This window comes from Pinus tabuliformis, chromosome 9 (assembly GCF_031772625.1).
Source record: "Pinus tabuliformis cultivar Carrire ecotype Pingquan chromosome 9, CPIR1, whole genome shotgun sequence".
Taxonomy (NCBI): domain Eukaryota; kingdom Viridiplantae; phylum Streptophyta; class Pinopsida; order Pinales; family Pinaceae; genus Pinus; species Pinus tabuliformis.
Window position 1 is genome coordinate 2006396775 of NC_142307.1, and position 26423 is coordinate 2006423197.

Below are 26423 nucleotides of genomic sequence, written 5' to 3' on the forward strand. Positions count from 1 at the left end.
GAGATTCGTCAAATGATTATAACATACCGGTGGCCTTCGATCCATCCAGGAAAAGGTTGACTGTATGTGCTTTCAATAACAGTCGGACGAACAATAACTACGGGTAAATCTTCCCTGCCATCGCATATTACCATCTCCGCCATTGCCTTGCTGAACACGTAAGCATCCTGCCAGCCGTATGATCTTGCCCTGAAAAACAGCGTTCCAATAGCGAACACCTACTGAGATATGGTGGGATTTGACATTGAAATTGAATACTTTTATCAAAGTTGAATAGGTTTTACTATATTAATATGAAGGACACGATGATCAATGTTACAGAGATAATAAAAAAAGGAACAAGATTGAAAGGACGAAATTTTTTGAAGTCAAATTCCAACATTGGGAAGAAACCATATTGATAGCCTTTACAAAAAGATAAATCAATAATTTATTTCTTTTAAAACACTAAGGTTAACCCATGTAAAACACTAATGTCAACTTCTATGGAAATTATATAAAAATTGCTTATAACTTTCAACTTCTAGGAAAATTTTATCCTATGTTCCAAGAAAAAAGATGTGGCTATGGTTACACCATGAAAGGAAAGGAGAATTCACAGCTATCGTTATAATGTCACCTTTCCATTCCCAAATCTTTCATCCTTTGAGCAACCTTCCCTTTCTTCAACTTGTAGTTTTGGAGATCTGAAAATTCAATCTCAAAATCTTCTAGAGCTTTGCTTGCTAAATGAAATTCAGCTTGGATGTCCAGAGGTGGAACACATATCGATTTCTCGTTAGCTATACTATACCCCATCTGAAATGGCTCCTCCAGTACTCGGCCTTCTCTTTGCCCGTTGACATATGCTGGAATGAAATAAACCAACAATGATGAGATCGATAAATAATTTAGGTTGAAACGGAGGATGAAATCGATGAGTTACCAGTAGAGATGTGCATCAAAAGTTGGGTTTTCTTGCAGCATTTGCCGAATTCTAGAAGGCGAATAATTGCCTTTGTGTTGGTGTCCAACGCGACATCGTATCTGCAACAGATGGTGCTCTTAGTTGTATCTATGGTTAGCAGATTGCACAGAATCCAGATATTAAAATGAAGTCAATTATTAACACTATTCAAATGAAGTCAAATATTAACACTATTCAAACAAATAATACAACAACCTTTCATCGAATATCGACCATATCTTTTTCAATTCCAAGATTTTGTTTCGTCATATCGCCAGCCACAGGGACCAGTCTTTTCAACATGAATTCATGGAATTCATTACCATGAATTTCACGCAACCCTTTGAATAACTCGCTGTTCATAACCTGACTTTCGCAAATTATTAGAAATTGTTATGATCATCGCATAAGTCTAGTAATCTCATTTCTAGTACTTAACTCTAGAAGAGGATATTCATCATACTTCATTTATCAATCTTTTCGATGCAGAGGTGGACTCATGATCAGCCCTGATTATCAAAAACAGCTTTCCGATATCTGGTTGCATTCTCAATATTTTTTCTATCAACACTGCAGATATGAGAAACAAGCGTTCATTAATTACGAGTGAGCCAGCAGGAGGTGATCTAAATAACTAAATTAGAAATAATTCATAACTTGAGGAAGTTGTGTTACACCTTTTCCCAGAAAACCCGTGGCACCAGTGATGAGAAAGTTCTTCCTCCTCAGAAAATCTACAATTCCAAGACCCTTGTATGGGGCTATAGAAGTGTTCTCAGTATTCCCCCCAGCGATTGTGGCATCCGGTAATCTGCTTCTTCTGCTCCGTGAGAATAAAGTACCTTTTGAGGCTTCATGTTTTGTGCTCATCAACACTAACTCGTCTGAATCTGCTCTTGTGCAGCAGAATCGATTAGTTTTTCTTAATTTACTACCTACACCATGATTTATTAGCACTGAACTGGGAAACGAAAAAGACGACGGGATAGTCCACTTGAGGAAAGAGCTAACCAGCCATATATTGGGTATTTAATGTCCTCAGAGCAGCACGCGACTTAACGCGATAACACAGGAGCAGCCAAATTCGGCATTAAATAATATTTACCTGTTCCCGTGTTATCGGGCTAAGTGGCGTGCTACTCTGAAGACATTAAATTGGCTAGTTAGCTCCAGCCGTCCACTTGATGGGGAGGAGCAGTTCTGATTTCTTATCCCTCATATAACGAGCAGGAAAAAAACATAAAGTAAGACTGGGATGTGGAACAGCCAAAAATAATATTAGACTCCCAGAGTTTTACGGGCAAATCGACGAACACTGCAAACAAGGAAATACTGAACATAAACCTAAATCAACGTATAAAACATGTCAATATTTTATATCGGCCACACCAGAGTTAAATGAATAGCACTAATGACTAGTCACCGGAATTAATGACAAGACCAAATGCTGAAGTCGTTGAACCAACTACACACGCGAGAGTCGCATGATATTAAATGCGACGATGACAGAAAAAGGAATTATAGCATGTAAGTTTCCAGAGGCAGTGACATAGTTGCTGAGAATTTCTGGAATCTTGGGCATTACAATATGATATTAAATGCGACGGTGACAAAAAAAGGAATTATAAGGTGTTATAGCATGTATGTTTCCAGAGGCAGTGACAGAGTTGCTGAGAAGAATCTTGTGTGCACGGTTTGTTTCTGTGCATTGTTTGAAGAGCTCACAGTTTAGGATGAATATTTCACCCATTTTATGAAAAAGGTTTTTTCAATTTTTTTTAACAATTATGATTTATATTAATATAATTAACTAGTCATACATGTAAAACATTTCAATAAACGGCCTGGAGTATGCCGTAAAACTGCTTCTGCTTGGCTAAGAGCTCGTCTTCCTTGGACGTAAGGAAACAGGTTAACGGCCCAAGACCCAGAGGCATCTGGCAGGAGTGATAGCCTGCTCCCTTACGGACCACCAGCGGGTTATTTCAGGTGGCGTGGTTTTCCTTGATAACAGTGATGCGTACAAACCGACAGTTGCGGATAGCAGCCAGAGATGGCTGTCCTCACTGTTAGTTTGTCAACTGAGTTTGATATGTTTTTCCACCTTTTGAAAGAAAAAAAAAAAAAAAACAAAAAAAACAAAAAAAACATTTCAATAAAATAAAACTTGAATGTAATATATTTAGCTATATTTTATTAAATTTTGATTTTAGATTCATAAAATATTATACTCTTGAATATAATATATTTGGATATATTTTATTAAACTATATTGTTTTTAAATTTTGCTTTTAGATTTATAAAATGTTATACTCTTGAATATCATATATTTAGATATATTTTATTAAAATATATTGTTTTTTAATCTTGATTTTAAATTTATAGAATGCTAGAGTATACGTCCCTTTGTGATACACATGTATGTGAATGTGATGGAATTACATAAGCATAAATAAAAGATAGATTCTTGGGGTTCCATTACATTAACTTCATATAAGATTGCAAATATTAAAGCTTTAAATCTTATTGAAAATTCATATTATTTAATTTTACAAATTCATTCATATCTTATGGGCCCCTTCCCTTTTATTTATAGCTTCTTAATTTAAGGGTATCACAAATATTTAAGATTTATACTCTATTGAAATTTGATACTATTCAATTGTATGTGCTAATTCATAGCTTATGACCTTTTTTTATCGGTAAGATTTTACTTATTTGTTGGATATTTAAGATTTATACTTTATTGAAATTTGATACTATTCAATTGTATGTGTTGATTCATAGCTTATGACCTTTTTTTTTTATCGGTAAGATTTACTTATTTGTTGGATATTAAAAAATGTCACATTGTTATTTATTAGAAAGTATTTATTTCTTGGGATAGTGTATTTATGCATTTTAGTTAGAAAACAAGGATTGCATTATCAAATGAGTTTGATTCATAGCTTATGACCTTTTTTTTTTCGTAAGATTTTACTTATTTGTTGGATATTAGAAAATGTCAGATTGTTATTTATTAGAAAGTATTTATTTCTTGGGATAGTGTATTTATGCATTTTACTTAGAAAACAAGGATTGCATTATCAAATGAGTGTGAGTGAATAATGATCTTCCTAATGTGTTAATGGTAATGTAAACATAGAAAAATAATAATATGTTAATTTAGGGGTAGGATTAAAAGTATTTTTATAATAGATTTTGATATTGTGTAAAAAGATGAAATGTAGGAAATCAAATTAGCATTTGGAATAATAACATTTTTATTCATGGAAGTTTTGTATGATTGTGAAATTCTAGTTTTTCTAATGGTGCTAAGTTAACTTTCCTCTAATATAAAATACACATGTTTGTGTTAGTACAACAATTGAGTACCTAAAAGATGGATTTCCTTTTGATGTAGGAACTGATATAAAATATCTGGCTTTCCTATTCCTTAACCTCACTGAGCCATGAGGTTCTACTGCTACTAAGAAAACATTGCCAAAAATACAGTCAACGGGAATGTCAGCAACTGCAAATTTTAAATTGATACAGTGGTGTTCAAAGCATAAGGATGCTTTGGGTACTTCATAATTAAGCTTTTTATTTCCTAATCCCACCACTTTTCTTTCTGCTACAATCCAATACTTTGCAGGAATGGTCTAGATATTAAGAATATTAATATCTGCTCCTGAATCAATTAGTGCAATTAATTCAAACATTTCACCTCTAATGCAGATATTTACTTTAACATGGTGTTGCTGATATGAGATGGTCATGAGTCTCATTTCTTTGAAGCCAAAATTTGGATCTTTAAATCCTTCAGCAACTTCAATCTGATTATTACTGTTGTACTGAGCAGTATTCCAACGCTGATCTTCTTCTTCTTTTTCTTTACCAGCCACTTGTTTTCCTTTCTTCAATTCTGCAATTTGAGACTTCATTGCAGAAATTTCTAATTCTAAAATGTGAATCTCTTGACTCACTTCTCCCAAAGTGAGAGATCTCACTCTGCCAGGTTATTGCTGATGCCTTTGATATGACTTAATATTCTTTTCAAAAGAGGCATCAATAAATAAAGATTTCTTACCTAAATATTTTGCAGTTCTGGACTTGAGCTGGTCCATGAATGCTTAAGTCAGACGGTTCTTCATCTCTCCTTCTTCCATGCTGCGGATTTGAGCTAAAATCTTCATCTCGTCTTCTTCAGTAGCAGCCATTAGGACTTTTTATTTTTGTGGCTTAGGATTTTCTTCTTCACTGGAGTCACTAAAGAATTCTGAATCAGAATCATAGTGAACTTGGCAGGCACATTCTTCAGAATCAGAACAAAGGCATTCTGAAGAATCAGACTCTGAGCATTGCTGCATATGGGCATGTATTTCTTCTGCGGAAGAAGAACTGAAAGAATCATAAGATGATTATTCAATCTGATGTTGCTGACCTATTTCTCTGATCACAACATTGGGGCAGCGTTTTGTCTGATGAGTATGGGAACCACATTTCATACATTGCATTGGCCCCCTTCTCTCTTGTTTGACTTGCTTTGCTTTTTGAGCAAAGGCCTGTGTTTTCTTGCCTCTGTTTCTTTTTGACTCTTCTCCTACTGGGCATCTAGAGGCAGTATGTCCATTCTGACCACATAGCCAGCAAGTAATGATATTCCATTTCTCTTTCTTTATGGTGTGCAGATGAATATCAGAGGGACGATAATAATGTGTTTTAGGAATATATTTGTAATATCCCTTTTTTGCTCTGGAGGTCTCGCCTCGAGCTTCTTTAAAATTTCTTCTTGTATCTTTGGGATACTTTCTGCGGCCCTTGTAGTATCTTTCTTTGAATTCTCTTTTCGTCCTCTTCTTTGCTTTTCTCCTTTTTACTAAAGGATCATCTGCTGTAAGTCCATATTTGCTACATGTGGACTTTTGGTCTGGAAATTTGGAAAGTTATTCCAGAGATTTGTTCACTTTTGAACTGGTACAAAGACTAACCAGGGTCTTTGTGATATGTGCATATATCTCTCCCCATGTGTAGGAATCAAATGGCAACTGGAAGACTTCTTGTAATCGGAAATAATCAATGAACCTGGATGGCAGGGCTGCAAGATAAACTTGTTTCCATAACAAGTTCTTTGAATCTTTGACTTCATAGATTCTCTGCATCCAATCTCTATGGAAATCTTCAAATTGAGACATTTTATAGCATTTGAGGTTCATCAGGATAACCTCATTTTTATTTGCAATCTCTGTCTCACTTCCACACCAGTGTTCAAGGATCATTGATGTCAATGCTCCTATCATGTTACTAGTAGTGGTGCCATCTGAATTGTGTATGACATCTCCATTTTCATCTTTTAATACTTATGCTTCCATTTTTGATATAAGATCTGGAGATGACTCTGTTTCCCACCACCTGAGAAGTGTGCCTGTAAAGCACTGTATGATGGTCCTGCAGGCATCAATTTCGCTTTTCCCCCCTAAACATATGAGTTTATATTCAGTATACATCATATCTATCAATTGTCTGATTTGCCCAACACTCATGCTGTCAATATTCCACTCTCTGCGGGAGTTTGGGAAAAAGGTGTGAGCTTCAGGTAGCTTACCTTTACCTTCAATATTAGGTGCTGGATATTTGTTGAACCTATGCTCCAGAGGTTCATAAATAGGAAAGATTTGTGTGTTAGAATCTTTCTCTTCCTTCTTCTCTTCTTCCTCACCCTTAAATAAGGATGCAATTGTTATTTTCTCAGTAGCTTCAGCTTCTGAAGAGCTGGCTACTTCTTTTGGAAAGAGTGCTGGAAACCTGTTGACAGGCTTGACAGGATCCTACATATTTATATTTCTTTTAAACAGAAAGGAGTTAGGAACTGGTTTTTCAACTTTTTACAGATTCATCTTTTCTACTTTGTTTGTCAAACCAGTTATAAGACTTTTAGTTGAATCCAAGTGACCAACTAATTTTTCTTCTACTCCTTCTGTCTTGGACAAGGATTCTCTTGTATATGTTCTAATAATAGAAGAATCAAACTGTACATTATTCAAACATTTATTTACATCATTAATTGACACTTGAATAGTATCAATCTGGTCTCTGACTTCTTCTGCTTTGGCTATGTTCATTTCTAAGCCTTTGATTGTTGTGTTTGTCCAGTTTATCTGTTCACTAGCCTTCTGTATTCTGCCATCAATGCCTAAGGCATTGTCATCTTTCTGGACCATAGGAATAGCTTTGGTTGCGTGTTGATTTTCTCCAATAACAATTCCTTTAAATGGAGGAAATGTCGTTGAAGTTTCTAATTTGCTTCCATCCAAAGCAGTCCAAGCATGTTTATTAACTAAAGGGGATGATGATGAACCAGTTAAAACATTTATGGGAGCAATATTATCCTTCCAAGAATAAAAGGATATCCATGTATTATTTACTTCCATATATCTTTTCCAATCTTCAGCTAATTTCTGTTTCTCTTGAGGAGAATAAGTCTGATCAAATTCTTCTGCTTGGGGATTAGTGAATAAATCCCAATTAAGCATTGCTTTCATCCATTTGGCACTAATTTCATACTTAAAACATCCATCCATCAGGGAAAAGAAATTATGCATTTCCATAAAAGCAGGGTTTTTACAATCATCAGGTACTGGACCAAACCTACATGGTGGTATAAGGCCTTTTGCTTACTCTAGATATCCTAGACCATATCTAGGCTTAGCTGGTCTCATGAGACTCATCATCTCAATGAATATTGGATCTTCATCTTCCAAAGTAGTGATCTCATGCATCATGAGCACATGGTCAGACTCTTGTTCATGGGGAAACAGGATGTCTGAGCATTTAGGATTTGGGCATGGATTTATAGAGGTTGATGGAGGAGCTATGCCAGATCTGGGGTTATGATTTTCATGGATTACAATTTCAGCAAGCGTACGCAGATTTACAATACTTTGACATTTTGGACATTTAACTTCAAGAGAGGAAAAATTAACAAGCTGGGCTAACTCAAAAAGGGAAATATGTTTACAAAGAGAATTACTAGAACATGCAGTATCTACAGTAGAAGGATCCCTGTAATATTTAGAGCTTTTACAGGCTTGTTCTATACCTCGGCGGTCTATAGTAGATCTTCTGGGGAAGGATAAGACTGCAGAAGATTGATTTTCTGTAATATCGGCTGAGGTAATTCTTCTGGGAATTAGAGGTTTAGGATTTTGTACAACTCAATGTTCAGGAAAAGTCAAGTCTTCCCATTTGATTATTTGATGCTCAATCTTTTGGATTTTGGCATCAGTCATAACTACAACACTTGACTTTGAATCACGACTGGGAGTATGGCGGATAGCTGGCCATAAAGTGTTTTTATGGCGAAAACAACCTTTGGTATGAATGGCTATATTATTTCTCTTTTGATGCATTTTGAAACTAGTGGTTTGGATTTGAAGTTGGAGGATCTGGTCAATGGTTTCATCAAAGACATAGATAGAGAAATTTGGAAAACAATCAAAGTAGACTGGGCCATTTGACAATGGAGCAACAATCCCGCCAATCAAAGAATTAGTATATTTGTTGTGTGTTAGATCACGAACTGCTGCTAACACAAAAGTATTTAGTCCTTGGTGGACTAGGGGACTGATTCCTACTCTTATGCATCCTAGATGCAGATATTTCGTATTCAGTCTCTTTGCCTCTGCTTGCAAAGCTTTGGGGTTTAACAGGGGAATAGTTTGGATTACATCAGAATTTTCTTGGATTTGGCTCACAGACTCTTTGATGCTAATTCTAGTAACAATTTTCAAATGAAATACAAATATATCACTATATACTTCTGAGGGCACTATAAAAGGTAATTCCCATCTAGTAGATGGCTGGGTTTCTTCATATTCAAGCTCGGCTTGGTTTAAGACACGACTTGAATTAGATGCAAACATATCTTTCAAAGGGTTTTCTTCAGCCATAGTTTCTCTCTCTTCTAATTTTCGGAAAGAAACAAATTTCTAGAATGAATCCATTCTGTATGAGTTAAGGAATAGAATACCGACCTCAAGAACCAGACGTTACTGGCTTTGATACCAAATTTTAAGCAAGGACTTCTGTCACAAGCTTGCTACTTGCTGCGTCACAAGAAGTGTTGCATGATATGATGGGTGTATTAAAAAGGTTTTTGACTGATTCGCTGGAGCGGAGCGGAATGGAGGATGCTTTTTGGTGTCTGCCATTTACTGAAATCAATAAGACCTTAAAAAATAAAATTATTTAGTTTGGGTTTTACTATGATAAAGCTGGTATAAATTTCAATCATTTGCACACCCGATTATGCATTTACTATGATAAAACTTGTATAAATTTCAATCCTTTGCACACCAGATTATGCATTAAGAATTCCTTTTTGTCTTTTATAAATCTGATCGTATATAGATTTGACATCCGTTCAAAATTCCCTTGTCTTTTACGAATCTTATTCTTTTTTTGTCTTTTATAAATCTTATCGTCTATAGATTTGTCTTTTACGAAATTCCATTGTCTTTTACTGGTGAACACTTAAGGTGTTCCTTTCGTGGAAGCTGACGCAGATATTTCGTTGGAAGACTTTGGAGTTCCCGCCCCGCCTTTTCCTCGTGCTTTGGACTTTATGAGTAGCGTTCCATGGCCCGAAACCGACATAGACTCTCCGCTGCTTCGATTTCAGGTTGGTAATTGTGGTTTTTGATGATGATTTTCACTATATTAGCCCTAGAATATTTTTGTTAAAAAATAACTATGTTAAGTTTATTTTATTAAAATGTATGAGTATAGTCGTTAAAAAATAAACATTTTCCACTATTAATAATGTATTTTAAAAGATTTTACTCCATAAACTTGGATTTCAAATGTCAATTTTGAAGAAAAAATAAATAAATTCAATACCACCTAGGTTTGATAAATAGCGAGGCTCAATACATCTTGAGATAAAATAAATTCCATACCACCCACGTTTGATATATAGTGAATTCAATAAAATACATGATAATTAAATAAATTTTAATTTTATGTATAGTTATCGAATAGAGTTTTGTGTATAGATAGGAAATAGAGTTTTTATGGTTTTAATTTAAGTATTAATAATTATTAAATTAAGGAAAGAGATTTAATGTCTATATAATATTTTAGAATATTTGTAATGGTATATATAAATCAAAAATTAAGATTTATTTCCAAAATAGTTATGATTTTTTTGTTTTTTAATTAAAAAAAATTATATGAATTAGTATTATATGAAATGAATATTGTTAAACTCACATGGACAGCAAGACAGATATGAAAGATAAATCAGTGAGTGCATTTTTTTATTAACATCAGATATACATTTATAGTACAATATGTGACTCTTGGGTTTCAGATCCCAAGGTCTCTTGGACTGCTTTTGTCCATTCGACTTCCACACTAACCCATTAGGATTAGGTGTCCAACATTCCCCCCCTTAATCCGAAGGGTTATGTATGAGTCCAAGAAGAGAGCTGTAATACAAAATGTGCAAAAAATGCACGGCAGCACTACGCTGAATGTGCTCTATGAAATGTTGGTATAAAGGGCGGTGGTTTAAGGATGACCACCAACACTGGAACGCTTAGTGCAGTTCCCGGAACTCTTCCAAAACTGGCAAGAAACTAAAGTTTTCTGCTAGAGGAAGTGATCCTATTGTTTTAAAGAGGGAAACCTTCAACCATAAAAGGGAGGTCTCAACCTGTGATGGTTTAAGGATGACCAACAACTCTGGAATGCTTAATGCAATTCCTGGAACTCTTCCAAAGCTGGCAAGAAGCTGGTGTCTTCTGCTAGAGGAAGTGTTCTCAATTTTGTTCCCGGAACTCTTCCAAAACTGGCAAGAAGCTGAAGTCTTCTGCTAGAGGAAGTGTCCCAGATTGCCAACTGAAGGCATGTTCACGGGCATCTTTGTCTCTGGATACAACTCTGAAACTGGTGTGGCAGGTTGTGGCTCAGGCTCGCTTGATGTGACTTTGAAGCTTGTAGATGACCATCATTTCCCCCCTGTCAGATACAAGGTGAGATGATGGAGGAAACTCAACTGTAAGACTGTTCAATACTCTGGAACAAGTTCTGACATGTGTTTGGAATATCTTCTTGGCTGTTGATGCCCATTGCCAAGAAGCGATCCATCCAAGATGAATCTTTGTTCTTGCAGGATGTTTATTTCTGAAGCATCTGTGTGAAGAATGACTGGTTTTATGACAGTGCTTACATGGATGAAGATCAAAACAGTGATCTTTCAAATGGCCAACTCGGTCACAGTGTTGGCATTTCACGATCTGTTGTTGTTGTTGTTGTTGTTGTTGCTGTGGAAGAGGGGCAGAGTCTGGAACAGCTGGAGGTGAACTGTCATGAGGAGCAGGTGAACTGTCATGAATAAATCCAGCACTTTGAAACTGAATGGGCTTGGCATAGTCTGGAATATGAAAGGACAAGTCCTTGTCATATCCAAGACCAGTTCTGTGCTTGTTGTGGACAAGCTGTTCCCAAGGTCTGATGATGGGCTTGGGAAGTGCAGACTGAATTTTTACATCTGCATGCAAATCTGTTGTTGTATTAGGCAATGAATTTGCAACATTAATGTCTTGCTGTTTATGGGAGTCTGTTTCAATTTTCTGAACAGAAATAGGTTCAGAATGATGACTCCACTGCTGTAATTCTTCTTGCTGTAGCTTTGTCTCAAGCTGCAAAAACTCAATATTCTCCTGTGCATTTTGTAGACATACTTTAATATTGAATAGAGAGGTTTTGTTGATCTTAACCATCTCATCAACAGTGGAATGTATCAGAGTATTTAACAACTCTAATGCATTATCAAGTCTGGTCATTTTAGTTTGTGATATGCTTGGTTTTTCACTTTCAGCAGTCAAAAACTTCTCTGCCTCCAGGTATGTTGAAGATGCAGGCTCACTCAGACGTTCTATAAACCCAACAAAATCTTCTATTCTGTCCTCCATGTTTATCGACATAACTGTGTCCTCAGGGACTCGAGTTGTTGAATCTTTTTGTGCCAAAAAAGAGGTATCACAACTAGAGGATGGCTTTGATGTAAGCGGGTCTCCAAGACCTATACCAACTTTGAGTTTATCCCTCATTATGCTACAATTCTCAAGGTCGGAGATGTCATTTTGTGCATAACTATCAAAAACATGATGAACACGACTCGAAGAAGTTGTAACCATAGAACTTTGGTGGATGGATATCTCCCTAACTGATTCATGATTCTCATATTCGGACAAATTCGATGCTACAGTGCATGGTATACAATCAAAATCACCTTCAATATCTCCTAAATTATTAGACATCTCCACACCTCTGCCAGATAGGGGACTCGCATTCATTGTCGAGTCACTTGAACTGCCAATTCTCAAAGAATTGTCCCTAGTTGTAGGGAAATATTGCTGACCATTCAAGTTCTGCTCAAGGACACCAGAGCTTTGCATATTTTGCAATTGTGCTGCATTCTTCATCTGTTGTACTTTGTCAGTGCCCACCAGCGCAAACTCTTTTTTTCTTTCCGCTTGCCTTGAACTCTCACGAATTTCATCTACATTCTGAATTGTATCCACAGTAGCCTGTAATCGGTGTACTCTATCTGACAATAGAATCACTTCCTCTGATGCCCTTTTCTCTGCATTCGATAGAATTTCCTTTTCATGTTCTAGTACAGAGACCTCCATTTGAAACCTCCGAGCACGCTCCTCAGCTGCCTGAGTACTCTGAGAGCTTTCACGCAATCTCCGTTGATACTCTGTTATCATTTGGGAAAACTCTACATTCCTTGCTAGAATAGCATTCATCTCATTCCGCTGGTTTTCTGAATCCTTCATAAATGAATTTAACCTTTCACGAGCATAGGTTGCTTCCAAATGAAGTCGGTCACGTTCAGAGTGTAGGGCATTGGCTTCATGCTTGGCTGCTTTTAAATCTTCTTTTAGATGCCTAATCTCTTCAGCAGACTGATCCTGCATCTTCTGAGTAGTTTCCTGAGAAATTTCCACAAGCTTCCGAAGATCATTCCTGCCCTCACCTTCCGTAGGATACTGAAAGAAAGATCGATTTCTGATCTCTTCCTCATAAAGCCTCTTATACATTCCCATAGTGCCCTGGAGTGACTCGATCATACTCGATTGCTCTTCAGACTTTTTCAAAATGACAGCAACTTTGGAGGCTGCCTCATTGGTACGCTTCTTAAGCTCAAAGTCAAATGCCTCCTTGATCTCTTCTTCTCTTTGTTCATTCTGATGGGCAAGAGTACGCACTAAGCTACGAAGCTGACAATTTTGTTCCACCATTCCATGAATATCCTTGAATGTTAAAAGCCTATCAGAAATCACTTTGTCAACTGCAGTTTCATTGTGGTCCTGAGGAACAGCATTAATAATAGCATCATCTTTAGAAACGCCTTCACTAATACCAAATCGAAGTTGAATGTCTCCGCATTCTTTTAAAAGCACTGCAACCCATCAGAAGCTTTGGACAAGATCCGGTTTGAGAGTCTCACGGACAAGAGTAAGCTGGATGCACAACCAGAACTGTTTATTCACATTATCCCAGACAAGACAAACAATTCGTTGATCTCAGCCTGGAACGCAAAGGTCTCAACTTCACCAGCTTCCGCCATGATTTCTCCTCGAAAGCTTAACGCAAACACAGACCAGAAATCACCGAAACTAGCCTTCAAAGCTTACGAAAACGCAGACCAGCAAAACGCCGAAACTAGCCTTCAAACCCTTCAGACAGAGTAGGCAGCGTTCAAAAAGGAGCGCTCCACACATTCAATAATCACACAATACACCAGTCTACCACCGCATGGGAGATCAGAGAAAAGCAAAGAATAACGCACACAATGGTATCAAAAAACCGAAGAGAATAGGCGTTACTACACAGTGGCGCAGAAGCGTTTTCTGAGACCAACACACAAATCGTTAGATAAATCGCTCTTCAAGAGGAATTCCTTTTAGAGAAGAATTTCAGGGGATTAAACAGAGAAAACAGTTCTGACGGGGAGCAGGAATGTCAGAATTAACAATCAAGCTCCAACAGCGAGGAGATTCCAAAAAAGCTCCAATGGAGGCAATCACAGCTGCTATTGTGACTCAGATTCACACGTCAAATAGCTACTGGACCAGCACACATGCTCTCTCTCTGACCCAACGAATCAAATTCGAACCTTGATTGTGACCTCCAACGTACTTCACAAAAGAATGCGCAATTCGAGTGGAGATTTCAGGTGATGCAACTCAGAATCTAAGAAATAACCATTGCTCTGCTCACTAACAGGTTATAATGAGGTGCAGAGATGACAGATACGAATATGAGGGAGAACACTCATGGTAAATCACAGCACTGTTATACCAGTGCGCAGACTGTGATAGGCCGCAGGTAGGAATACAATGCCTAGTTGCAGATCTGATGCGCTCAGCTAAAATAAATGGTCAGGTAATGAAGACTAGGCCAGCATTATTCAAAGCAGCTTAGACCAGTTGCTAAACCGTGAGAAAACTACACAGGCCACACATCATGGCTCTGATACCATGTTAAACTCACATGGACAGCAAGACAGATATGAAAGATAAATCAGTGAGTACATTTTTTTATTAACATCAGATATACATTTATAGTACAATATGTGACTCTTGGGTTTCAGATCCCAAGGTCTCTTGGACTGCTTTTGTCCATTCGACTTCCACACTAACCCATTAGGATTAGGTGTCCAACAAATATATTATAGTTTTTTTGGGTATGTGATATTAATAAACCATGGTGTTGACCTATATTACTGTAAGAAAACATTTTTACATATTAAGAATCTCAAAGGGTAAATGGCCATGGTTAAAAAGTTTGTTTCATGTTTTTTCTTAAATGTATATATGTTAAGTTATATGTCATCAATCCTCATACTAATAATAATTTAAAATACATTATAAATTAATTAGTAGTTATTACATTTTTCTTAATTTTAGCAATTTGATATGTAGCATAAAATCGGAATACACCCATTTTAACTTAGGATTTACCAAGCACTAGAGGGATCAAATCTCTCAAGATGGAAACCTTTTCTTTAGTGAATATTTGTGTCTTCAAAGATTTGATTCTTCTTGAAGCTTTGTAGATCCTGAATTTAAATATAGATCTATATTAATTCTTAATAATATTATTTATATTTATATAAATTTCACATCTAAATAGATAGAAATATTTTATAATTATTTTTAATGTGATATATATATATATATATTTATGGTTATTAATTAAATTTAAATATAAAATTATGATATTTTTTTTTTTTTTTTTTTTTTTCTTTTTCTTAGCACCCTGAACATGTATGCGAAATTGAACTTTCTATCACTTCTATTATTTTGATACGCAATAGCTTGCCAACATATGTTTTGTTAGTTGTAATAATTATCCATATAAATCATTATTTTGATTTTTATAATCTAACAAATTTCGAATTATTATTGTATATTTTATATTCAAATATTTTAAATTATAATTATTATTGTATATTTTACATTCAAATATTTTAATTTTTAATTATATATATATATATAACAAAACAAAATTACAATCGATCTTTCATCGACTTGGCGGAACGGAATGATTTTCCAAACAACCATGGATGCCCAAGCAACACATGTCATGGTTATTACCCTATTTCAGACGTTTCCAAGGTTATGCTCGACCTCGCAGAAGCGGATTTTGGGTGGGGAAAGGCGGCGTATGCTTGTCCGGTTTATCCACCATGGCTAGACGTGTCATATCTAATAAGGCCTTCTGTGAATGCCCATGAAGGATTCCTTGCTTTTGTTTCTTTACCATCGATTGCTATGGAAGTAATGCAATCAACGACTGCCTGAAGGCTTAGTCATCTTTTGAACGTGGGGAATCAAGACAGGCATTGTAATGTTCATGAGCCAGATTTTATCAGATAAATTGTATGAAGGTTCAATGAAGAATTAGTACCTAAAGCACTAGTAGTGAGCACAGTTGTTTCAAATAAAGTTGAATGATGAATTAGCAGCTAAAGCGCTTAGTAGTGAGCAGTGAGCACAGTTGTTTCAAATGAAACTAGCTTTAGACATCTCTGGTTTTAATCACATTTTTAACATGGCGCAAGGTTCTGCCAGGTTATTACGTTCATAGTTTGTAGCCCACATAGGATGCAGAAAATCTTTATGGACGCGATATATGAAAAATGTTTATAATATATACGTTGAATTTATTGTATAAATTTATTTATTTTTTATATAAATAAAAAAATATGATTACCACTTTTATAAGAATAATGTTTCTAAAGGATAATTTGTCAATTCCAAAAACATTTTATAATAAACTATATATAATTAAAAAAAAAATATTAAATGATAATTTGTCATTTCCAAAAGCATTTTATAATAAATAATTTATAATTAAAAACAACATATATCACATTAAATATGTTATTTTACAAATATTTAAGAAGGTGAAATAAAATGTTTTTGTTTTTAATTAGGGTAAAAGGTGTTCCTCTATTTGGAATTGCCTATTTTAATGATTTTATAAATTAATTATATTCATCTATAAATTGAAAAATGGTAGTGTATTTGATGCAGGAGCATCTGGTCGACAGGGCGAAGACCGAGAAGGGGCAGACAAAGTTTCTGAAGAAGATTGGGAAAGATGAACAGTTCGACAAATGGACAACAAGTCTGTCAGAGTTCTTATGTTTTATTTTGTTTCTTCCAAGGTCAACTACAACATTTGATTCTGTTAGCTTAAATTTCTATTTATTTTGTTTTAACTATAGTAACAGGTCTTAATTAGAGTTGTTAAGAGACTGTAGTAACAGGTCTTAAGTTAGAGTTGTTAAGAATTAGATTAATATCAATAATCAATGTAAGCAGCAAACCCTTATGTAACAGAGGAAACAGGTAAACAAACAAATAGTCAAGTCACGTAAGTTGATAGTAACTGCCGAGCAACTGTAATGTAGTAACTACCAAGCAGTTATCTAACTGCTGAAACTATTGTATAAAAAGACAGATGAAATAACCCAGAGGGGTTCCGGAGCGAAGCATTGAAAAGAGAATAAGAAAAATACATTTTATTTCCTTCATCAAATGTTCAGTGCACAATTAAATACAAGATTGCAAGATTTATGTCCTCTATGATAGAATACGCATGCATACATATTTCTGTTCATTCAATTCATTGCAGACAAATACAGTAACAGAGTTTCACGACCTCAAAAGAATACACATATATATATATTTTCTGTACATTCAACTCATTGCAGGCAAATATAGTAATCGAGTTTCACGACCCCAAAAGGAATACACATATCTATTTGCTGTACATTCAACTCATTGCAGGTAGACACAGTAACGGAGTATCACGACTCCAAAAGTCTCATGACCAGCCGAGACCGAGAGCGAGCATAAAGCGAGGAGAGACAAACAATAACGCAAGATACAGTCCATAGTCGAAATTGGTAAGCAACAACACCGAACTTAAATATATATTACATACCACTGTGTAATTACATTGCAGGTTTATAAAACTCCCATAACATGAAAGGACTGTGCAACGAGGATTCGTTGGTCCCGGCCACCAAATAAAAGAATTCACAGAAACCCTCCAAGCTACGGCTACGGGTTGGAATAACATAAAGACCAGACTCTACCACTATCTCGCATACAGACCACAGATGCAAGTAAATACAGCAAAGACGAAGAACCACGGAAGAAACTAAGGTAAGAACAGAGCTACCCGGAAGACAAGCAGTTGAAGTCCCTACAAAGCCACGGGACTGGTCACCTGCAACCACCACAGAAGAGCAATGTTAGGGTTCATAACCAAATCAAAACCCTCGCAACAGAAACAACATCGTGAAGCTGTAAAGGAGTTGACAGAAAGCGAAACCCTTGTATGGCTGAGGAGCATAGCCATACCTGAAGTGAACCGAACCCATAAGCCGCAGAAACAAAGTGAAACCCTGACCACAGAGGGGCTGCGAGAGTTAGCACCAGCTCGAGCAGAGGATAATGAAATATAGCAAGGAACAATCTCTTACCTGAAGACACAGTGCCGAACGTCGGACAAGAACCAGAGGCGGAGCCGAATACCTGAGCAAAACACAGAGAGCAAAGTGACGGAGTGAAAATGACCGAATAGGCGCGAACCGGCAGTGAAAAGGGAAAAGTGAAATTAGGGTTTGGTAATTTCGAGAAGAACAGGTGTCGCGGGAAGAGACCAAGTCAGTACCGTGGGTTGATTAATAATCACCTACCAAATAAATTGCAATCACACCATATCCAAAATCAAAATATCAGTGCAGGTCCACATAGGATTGGGCTAGTGTGGGACCACGTGGGCTGGGCCCCCATCAATTGGTATCAGAGCAGTTTTTTTATATATAGAGGAAGATGGCAGAAGGGCAAGCGCCAAGACGAGGACGTGGAAGAGGTGCACGTAGAGGAGCAGATGAAGGATTGAGGGAACAGATTAGAGTTCTGACAGCTCGCTTGGAAGCAGTGGAAGCGGGTAGACGAAGAGACCCGGAACTGGGAGATGACAGTGAGGAAGAAGTGGTAGCTGCTACAGACGGGTCTGATGAAGAAGCTCTAGAATTGAGACTACTGCGTTCAATTTTATTGGCCAGCAGCAAACCCAAAACAGAGATTTCGAATTACGATGGCAGTCTGTCTGCTGATATCCTATTGGATTGGATAAGCGAACTAGATAAGTATTTCGAAAATGAGGAAGTTAAGGAGGATAAGAGAGTCAAGTTCGCTGCTACTAAGTTGAAGGGACATTCCCTCTTGTGGTGGGACAATGTCCAAGCAGACAGAAAGATACTGAACAAATTACCTATACGGAATTGGTCAAGGATGGTAGCAAAATTGAAGGGCAGATTTCTGCCGAAAGATTACCAGGTTGAACTATGTCGGCGAGTACAGAATCTGAGACAGAGAGGTATGACTGTCAAAGAGTATATGGAAGAGTTCTACCGGGTAAATCTACGTGCTAGTTATACAGATGAAACTCCAGAAAAAACAGCGAGATATGTTAATGGCTTGAGGATGGAAATTCTGGATGAAATTAGCATCCTTTCTCCCCGAAATATTGAAGAGGCCTTTCAGAGTGCTGTAAAGGCTGAGGAAAAGATTAACAGAAAACAGAACAGCAGAAGAGGGAGAGGAAGTAGCAGAGGACGGGGACAATCCTACGGTAGAGGAAAGAGTGCTGCGAACAGCGAAGAAGGCAGCAGTTCAAAAACTTCAGGGACAGCAGAAAAAGGAGATAGCACCAGAGGAGGTCGGTCATACCAGAGAGGACGAGGGAATGGCCGCGGAAGAGGGACTAATGTCCAGTGCTACAGGTGCCACAAATGGGGGCACAGAGCCTTTGAATGTCCAGAAGTTGAACAGGCCGGTCAGAGGGGAACGCTGATGGCATAGCCTGAAGAAGCTGAAGCACAACCCCGGGAGGTGGAAGACATGGCGGAGACAGGGGAAGCTTTGATTTTGAACAAAGTGTTGTTAAAGCCAACCAAGGAAGTGGCTGAACCAACACAGCGGAAGGCACTGTTCCGGACAGTCTGTAAATCGCATGGAAAATGCTGCAAGGTAATAATAGACAGCGGGAGTACGGATAACTTGGTTGCCACAGAGATGGTGGAAAAACTGGGGTTGAAGCGGCTGAAGCACCCCACACCTTACAAGGTGTCGTGGCTGCAGAAAGGCCACCAGCTGTTGGTTGATGAACAATGCGAGGTAGAGTTTCGCATTGGCAAGTACCACGATACAGTGGTCTGCGATATTATGCCCATGGACGTGTGCCACATACTGCTCGGAAGACCATGGCAGTATGACAGGAAGGTGACACACGATGGGAAAACTAATTGTTATAAGTTTGTGAAGGATGGGGTCAAACACACACTTGTACCCATCAAAGAGGAAGATTCAGCAGAATCAAGTGGGACAAAGGCGCTATTAATGGGAGGAAAACAGTTCATAAAGCAGCTTGAGGAAAATGAAATTAACTTTGCAGTTGTGAGGAGGATGGAGCCAGTATTACTGAACTTAGAGAAATCAGAATTGCCCAAAGAAATACAAGAGCTGTTAGAAGAATTTCAAGATATTGCGGCTGATGAGCTACCTGATAAGTTGCCTCCTAAAAGGAGCATCAGCCACCACATTGATTTTATACCAGGGTCGAGTTTACCGAACAAGGCAGCGTACAGAATGAGTCCAAAAGACAATGAAGAAGTACGCAAACAAGTGCAGGAGTTGTTAGATAAGGGACTGATCAGAGAGAGTTTAAGCCCCTGTGCGGTACCTACAGTCCTTGCACCCAAGAAAGGTGGAGAATGGCGAATGTGCACAGATTCGCGGGCTATAAACAAGATCACCATTCGATACAGGTTTCCCTTGCCTAGAATGGATGACATGATGGACTGTCTTAGTGGGGCAGCATATTTTACAAAAATAGATCTGAAAAGTGGGTACCATCAGATCAGAATTAGAGAGGGAGATGAGTGGAAGACAACCTTCAAGACCAACGAAGGACTGTACGAATGGCTGGTTATGCCATTTGGGTTGAGTAACGCACCGAGTACTTTTATGAGATTAATGAACGAAATGTTAAAGGAGTTTATTGGAAAGTTCGTGATAGTCTATCTGGACGATATTTTAATTTTTAGCAGGACGAAAAGAGAACACCTTCAGCATATTCGAAGGGTATTCGAGAAGCTGCAGCAGAACAAACTGCTGATAAATTTAAAAAAATGCACTTTCTTGCAGAAGGAGTTAATTTATCTGGGATTTGTAGTGGCAGAGAATGAGTTAAAGATGGACCCGGAGAAGATTGAAGCGATCATGAGTTGGCCGTCACCTAAGAGTTTATTCGAGGTACGTAGCTTTCACGGTTTAGCAAGTTTTTATAGAAAGTTCATTAAGAATTTTAGTGAAATCTGCGCGCCCATGCTAGAGACCATCAAAAAGGCCAGCCAACCTTTTTGCTGGACTAAGGCAGCAGAAGACAGTTTCCAACTTCTGAAGCGTAAAATAACGGAGAGGCCAATCTTGAGACTGCCCGATTTTAGCAAACCTTTTCAGGTTCGGTGTGATGCCAGCGGGACAGCTATTGGCGCTGTACTCAGTCAAGAGGACAGACCGGTGGCATTCTTTAGTGAAAAGCTAAATGAAAGTCGGCAGAAGTATTCGTCATACGACAAAGAATTCTATGCAGTGGTTCAAGCCTTGAAGCATTGGAGGCACTATTTACTAGGCAATGAGTTCGTTTTGTTCTCTGATAATTCTGCGTTACAGTACATAACACAGCAGCACAAACTGAACCATAAACATGCCAAGTGGGTGGAGTACCTGCAAAGTTTCACTTTTGTGTTGAAACACATAAGTGGGCAAGCCAACAAAGTGGCGGATGCTTTGAGCAGAAGAGCCTTGCTCTTACAGGAAAGTGGCATACAGGTGATGGGATTTGAGTATTTGAAGGATTTGTACCAGATGGACGCGGATTTCAAAGAAGCTTTTGAAGCATGCCAGAATCCCGTATTGAGGAATACAAGCCCATGGCTAGATTTCAATTTACAGGAAGGATTATTGTTTCGAGGAGGACAGCTATGTGTTCCAGATTGTTCGATGAGGGAAAATCTGGTGAGAGAGAAACACAGTGGCGGACTAGCGGGACATTTTGGCATCGATAAGACATTGGAGCAGCTCGGGCATTTTTATTACTGGCCAAGGATGAGCCGGGACGTACAGAGGTATGTAACCAGGTGTAAAATCTGCCAACTGGCGAAAGGGCACAGCCAGAACACGGGGTTGTACACACCCCTACCTGTTCCAAGCAGGCCGTGGGATTCGGTCAGCATTGACTTTGTCCTAGGATTGCCTAGAACGCAGCGGGGGTATGATTCAGTGATGGTGGTGGTGGATAGGTTCTCAAAGATGGCTCATTTCATTCCTTGCTGGAAGACTAGCGACGCCACAAACGTGGCACACCTTTTCTTTACGGAAGTAGTTCGATTACATGGCTTACCTAAAACTATAGTTTCAGACAGGGATGTGAAATTTACAGGTCATTTTTGGCGCACCCTGTGGAAAAAGCTGGGCACACAATTAAATTTCAGTTCTGCGTATCATCCGCAGACTGACGGACAGACAGAGGTGGTGAACAGGAGTTTGGGCAACTTGTTACGAAGCTTAACAGGAGAAAACTCGCGATTGTGGGATCGAGCTCTTGCCCAGGCAGAATTCGCTTATAACGATTCGCCCAATCGGAGCACCGGGCTTAGCCCATTCCAAATCTTGTATGGTATGCATCCGCGAGGAGTACATGAGTTACGGGATTTGGGACAGCTAGAAAGGAGAAGTGCAGACGGGGAAGATTTTGCTGAAGCGATGAGCGAACTGCATGAGAAAGTCAAATTGAGATTACAGGATAGCACGCAAAAATATAAGCAGCATGCAGACATAAGACGGCGTGAGGTACATTTTGAAATTGGAGACGAAGTCCTTGCACATTTGCGCCGGGAACGGTTTCCTAAGGGTACGTATAACAAACTGAAGTTCAAAAAAATCGGCCCATGCAAAATTCTGCGCAAATTTTCAGCAAATGCATATGAAATTCAGCTGCCACCTGATATAGGTATATCACCCATATTCAACGTGGCAGACCTGTTCCCATATCATGCCCAGGCAGAAGATAAAAGAATGGTACAGCCACAACGGGACACCCAGTTCGAGGACAGTCTTTGGAAGAAACAGTTACCGTCGGTCAAGACCCATGAAATAGAAGGAATCATCAGCACACAGGTGGCCAAGAAGACACGCAGAAAGGAGTATCTGCGTTATCTCGTAAAGTGGAAGGACCGTCCAATGGAGGACAGCTCCTGGCTCGACGAGATACAGATTCGGAAGGCGGGCTACTCGGTGGAGGAACTCATGGAACGGAGCCATGAGATCTCTCTTTTACCCCGGCAGCCTGATGCAGGAGCATCTGGTCGACAGGGCGAAGACCGAGAAGGGGCAGACAAAGTTTCTGAAGAAGATTGGGAAAGATGAACAGTTCGACAAATGGACAGCAAGTCTGTCAGAGTTCTTATGTTTTATTTTGTTTCTTCCAAGGTCAACTACAGCATTTGATTCTGTTAGCTTAAATTTCTATTTATTTTGTTTTAACTATAGTAACAGGTCTTAATTAGAGTTGTTAAGAGACTGTAGTAACAGGTCTTAAGTTAGAGTTGTTAAGAATTAGATTAATATCAATAATCAATGTAAGCAGCAAACCCTTATGTAACAGAGGAAACAGGTAAACAAACAAATAGTCAAGTCACGTAAGTTGATAGTAACTGCCGAGCAACTGTAATGTAGTAACTACCAAGCAGTTATCTAACTGCTGAAACTATTGTATAAAAAGACAGATGAAATAACCCAGAGGGGTTCCGGAGCGAAGCATTGAAAAGAGAATAAGAAAAATACATTTTATTTCCTTCATCAAATGTTTAGTGCACAATTAAATACAAGATTGCAAGATTTATGTCCTCTATGATAGAATACGCATGCATACATATTTCTGTTCATTCAATTCATTGCAGACAAATACAGTAACAGAGTTTCACGACCTCAAAAGAATACACATATATATATATTTTCTGTACATTCAACTCATTGCAGGCAAATACAGTAATCGAGTTTCACGACCCCAAAAGGAATACACATATCTATTTGCTGTACATTCAACTCATTGCAGGTAGACACAGTAACGGAGTATCACGACTCCAAAAGTCTCATGACCAGCCGAGACCGAGAGCGAGCATAAAGCGAGGAGAGACAAACAATAACGCAAGATACAGTCCACAGTCGAAACTGGTAAGCAACAGCACCGAACTTAAATATATATTACATACCACTGTGTAATTACATTGCAGGTTTATAAAACTCCCATAACATGAAAGGACTGTGCAACGAGGATTCGTTGGTCCCGGCCACCAAATAAAAGAATTCACAGAAACCCTCCAAGCTACGGCTACGGGTTGGAATAACATAAAGACCAGACTCTACCACTATCTCGCATACAGACCACAGATGCAAGTAAATACAGCAAAGACGAAGAACCACGGAAGAAACTAAGGTAAGAACAGAGCTACCCGGAAGACAAGCAGTCGAAGTCCCTGCAAAGCCACGGGACTGGTCACCTGCAACCACCACAGAAGAGCAACGTTAGGGTTCATAACCAAATCAAAACCCTCGCAACAGAAACAACATCGTGAAGCTGTAAAGGAGTTGACAGAAAGCGAAACCCTTGTATGGCTGAGGAGCATAGCCATACCTGAAGTGAACCGAACCCATAAGCCGCAGAAACAAAGTGAAACCCTGACCACAGAGGGGCTGCGAGAGTTAGCACCAGCTCGAGCAGAGGATAATGAAATATAGCAAGGAACAATCTCTTACCTGAAGACACAGTGCCGAACGTCGGACAAGAACCAGAGGCGGAGCCGAATACCTGAGCAAAACACAGAGAGCAAAGTGACGGAGTGAAAATGACCGAATAGGCGCGAACCGGCAGTGAAAAGGGAAAAGTGAAATTAGGGTTTGGTAATTTCGAGAAGAACAGGTGTCGCGGGAAGAGACCAAGTCAGTACCGTGGGTTGATTAATAATCACCTACCAAATAAATTGCAATCACACCATATCCAAAATCAAAATATCAGTGCAGGTCCACATAGGATTGGGCTAGTGTGGGACCACGTGGGCTGGGCCCCCATCAGTATTATTGTGGTTGCTACTACATCGACTAATAAAATTATAAATGATAACTTCTTTGGATATCTAAATCAGATATTTCTACCATCTTTAAATTATTTTTTTACAAAAATATGATTAAAATTTTACTATGTCTAAAATTTAAAAATACATTTAAAAGTATAAAAAAATATTGAAACTTGGTTCTTTATTATTTACATTACAAAACTTGATGTAACTTATAGTTCAGAGTTACATTAAAAAACGTCTTTTGCGGCCATTCTTGTAAAGGCATTAATAATAAAGAGATTCGTCATATATTATGATCATATAAATGATAATATTAAAGGATTTGTAAAGGTAATCTTCATATAATAAATTAGATTATATTCATATAAATCATATCATTGAATAATTAATAAATGTAATAATGATATTTTGATATTTAGAAAATAATAAATTTTGATGTGAACAATAACATTTATGTTTACGACCCGGATGCGGGTGACATTAATGAAACATAATGCTCTTATTGACTGATGGATAGGCTGGGTACTGCCAGTTGCAGCTCTGCGTCGTTTCCCAGGATTTCACCCGACACAAATTGGATAGCCTTAAGAGAGGTAGATTTGGAGGAATGTCTGCATTAATGGCTCGCTTCGTCCAAGGTGATGCTTCAGCTGTTATATTCATGGCGCTCTGTTTTCTTCTCACCACAACTTTTGCTCAGCCTCCATGCTCTAGGTTCTGGCCTACAGCGGGTCTGTGGTCTGGTTATACTGAGGGTCGTGATAATAGGCTAGTCTATGCAATTGATGGCAAGATTTTAATTGCTCCTGAGTTTCGAATTGAGCCGCACTCTCAGGCTCGTCTTGTGCGAACGAAGAGATCCCTTGTGCCGTTCTATAGCCCTCCTGCTAGTGCCCTTGGTCTCATTGTGCTTTCCCATCACCGCCTCAAAATGGTGCGCTAGAGTATGAGGAGTTGCTCCGGGGAACGCCGAGTTAGCCGAAGGCGTTCGAAGGCTAGCGGCTCTGTGGATCCTGCCCTGCCTCCTGTTACTATCCCCTCCTCTCCGGTGGTTTCACCTCCTCATAGCCCTTCTCGCAGGCCGACCCCGAACAGTGCGTTTCAGACCACTCACTTCAAATTTCAAAGTAATCTCAGTAGGCCAATGATCACCACTCATATCACTATTATCCTGTCTGAAGATGAAAGCCAGCCTCATCCTCTGGTGCGTGTGGTGTCTGAGCATTCTCAAAGCAGTGAGCAGTTTACGGCAGAGGGAAGTCCGGAGAAACGAAAGGGCAAGATGATTGACAGAGGCGACGCTCCTAGCGATATTATGCCTTCTGAAGCCATCATCTTGGTGGATGGGGAAGGCAATTCCATGGCCACTCATCACCCGGCGAACCCAGAAGGCGAGAAGGCAGGAATTGAAGAAATGTGGACTGGTATTGCGTGTCAGGAGGTGGAGATGCCTCTGAATGAGGACGTGGAGGTATAATGCCACCTGGGCATGCTCAAACTTCTTTTGGTTTGCTGATGTTTTATATGGTCAACCTCAGGCAGTTTTGTTTGCAGTTCCGGTTTAACATCTATAGCCAGATGGTTTCGTTATTCCCCTCAAGCAGCGGCAGTATAAAGATCTTCTGGGCAGCTAAGGAAAATCTCTGTCTTGCTTTCGTGTGCTTTCTTATGTTATGCTGGTCTATCTCTGGTCTC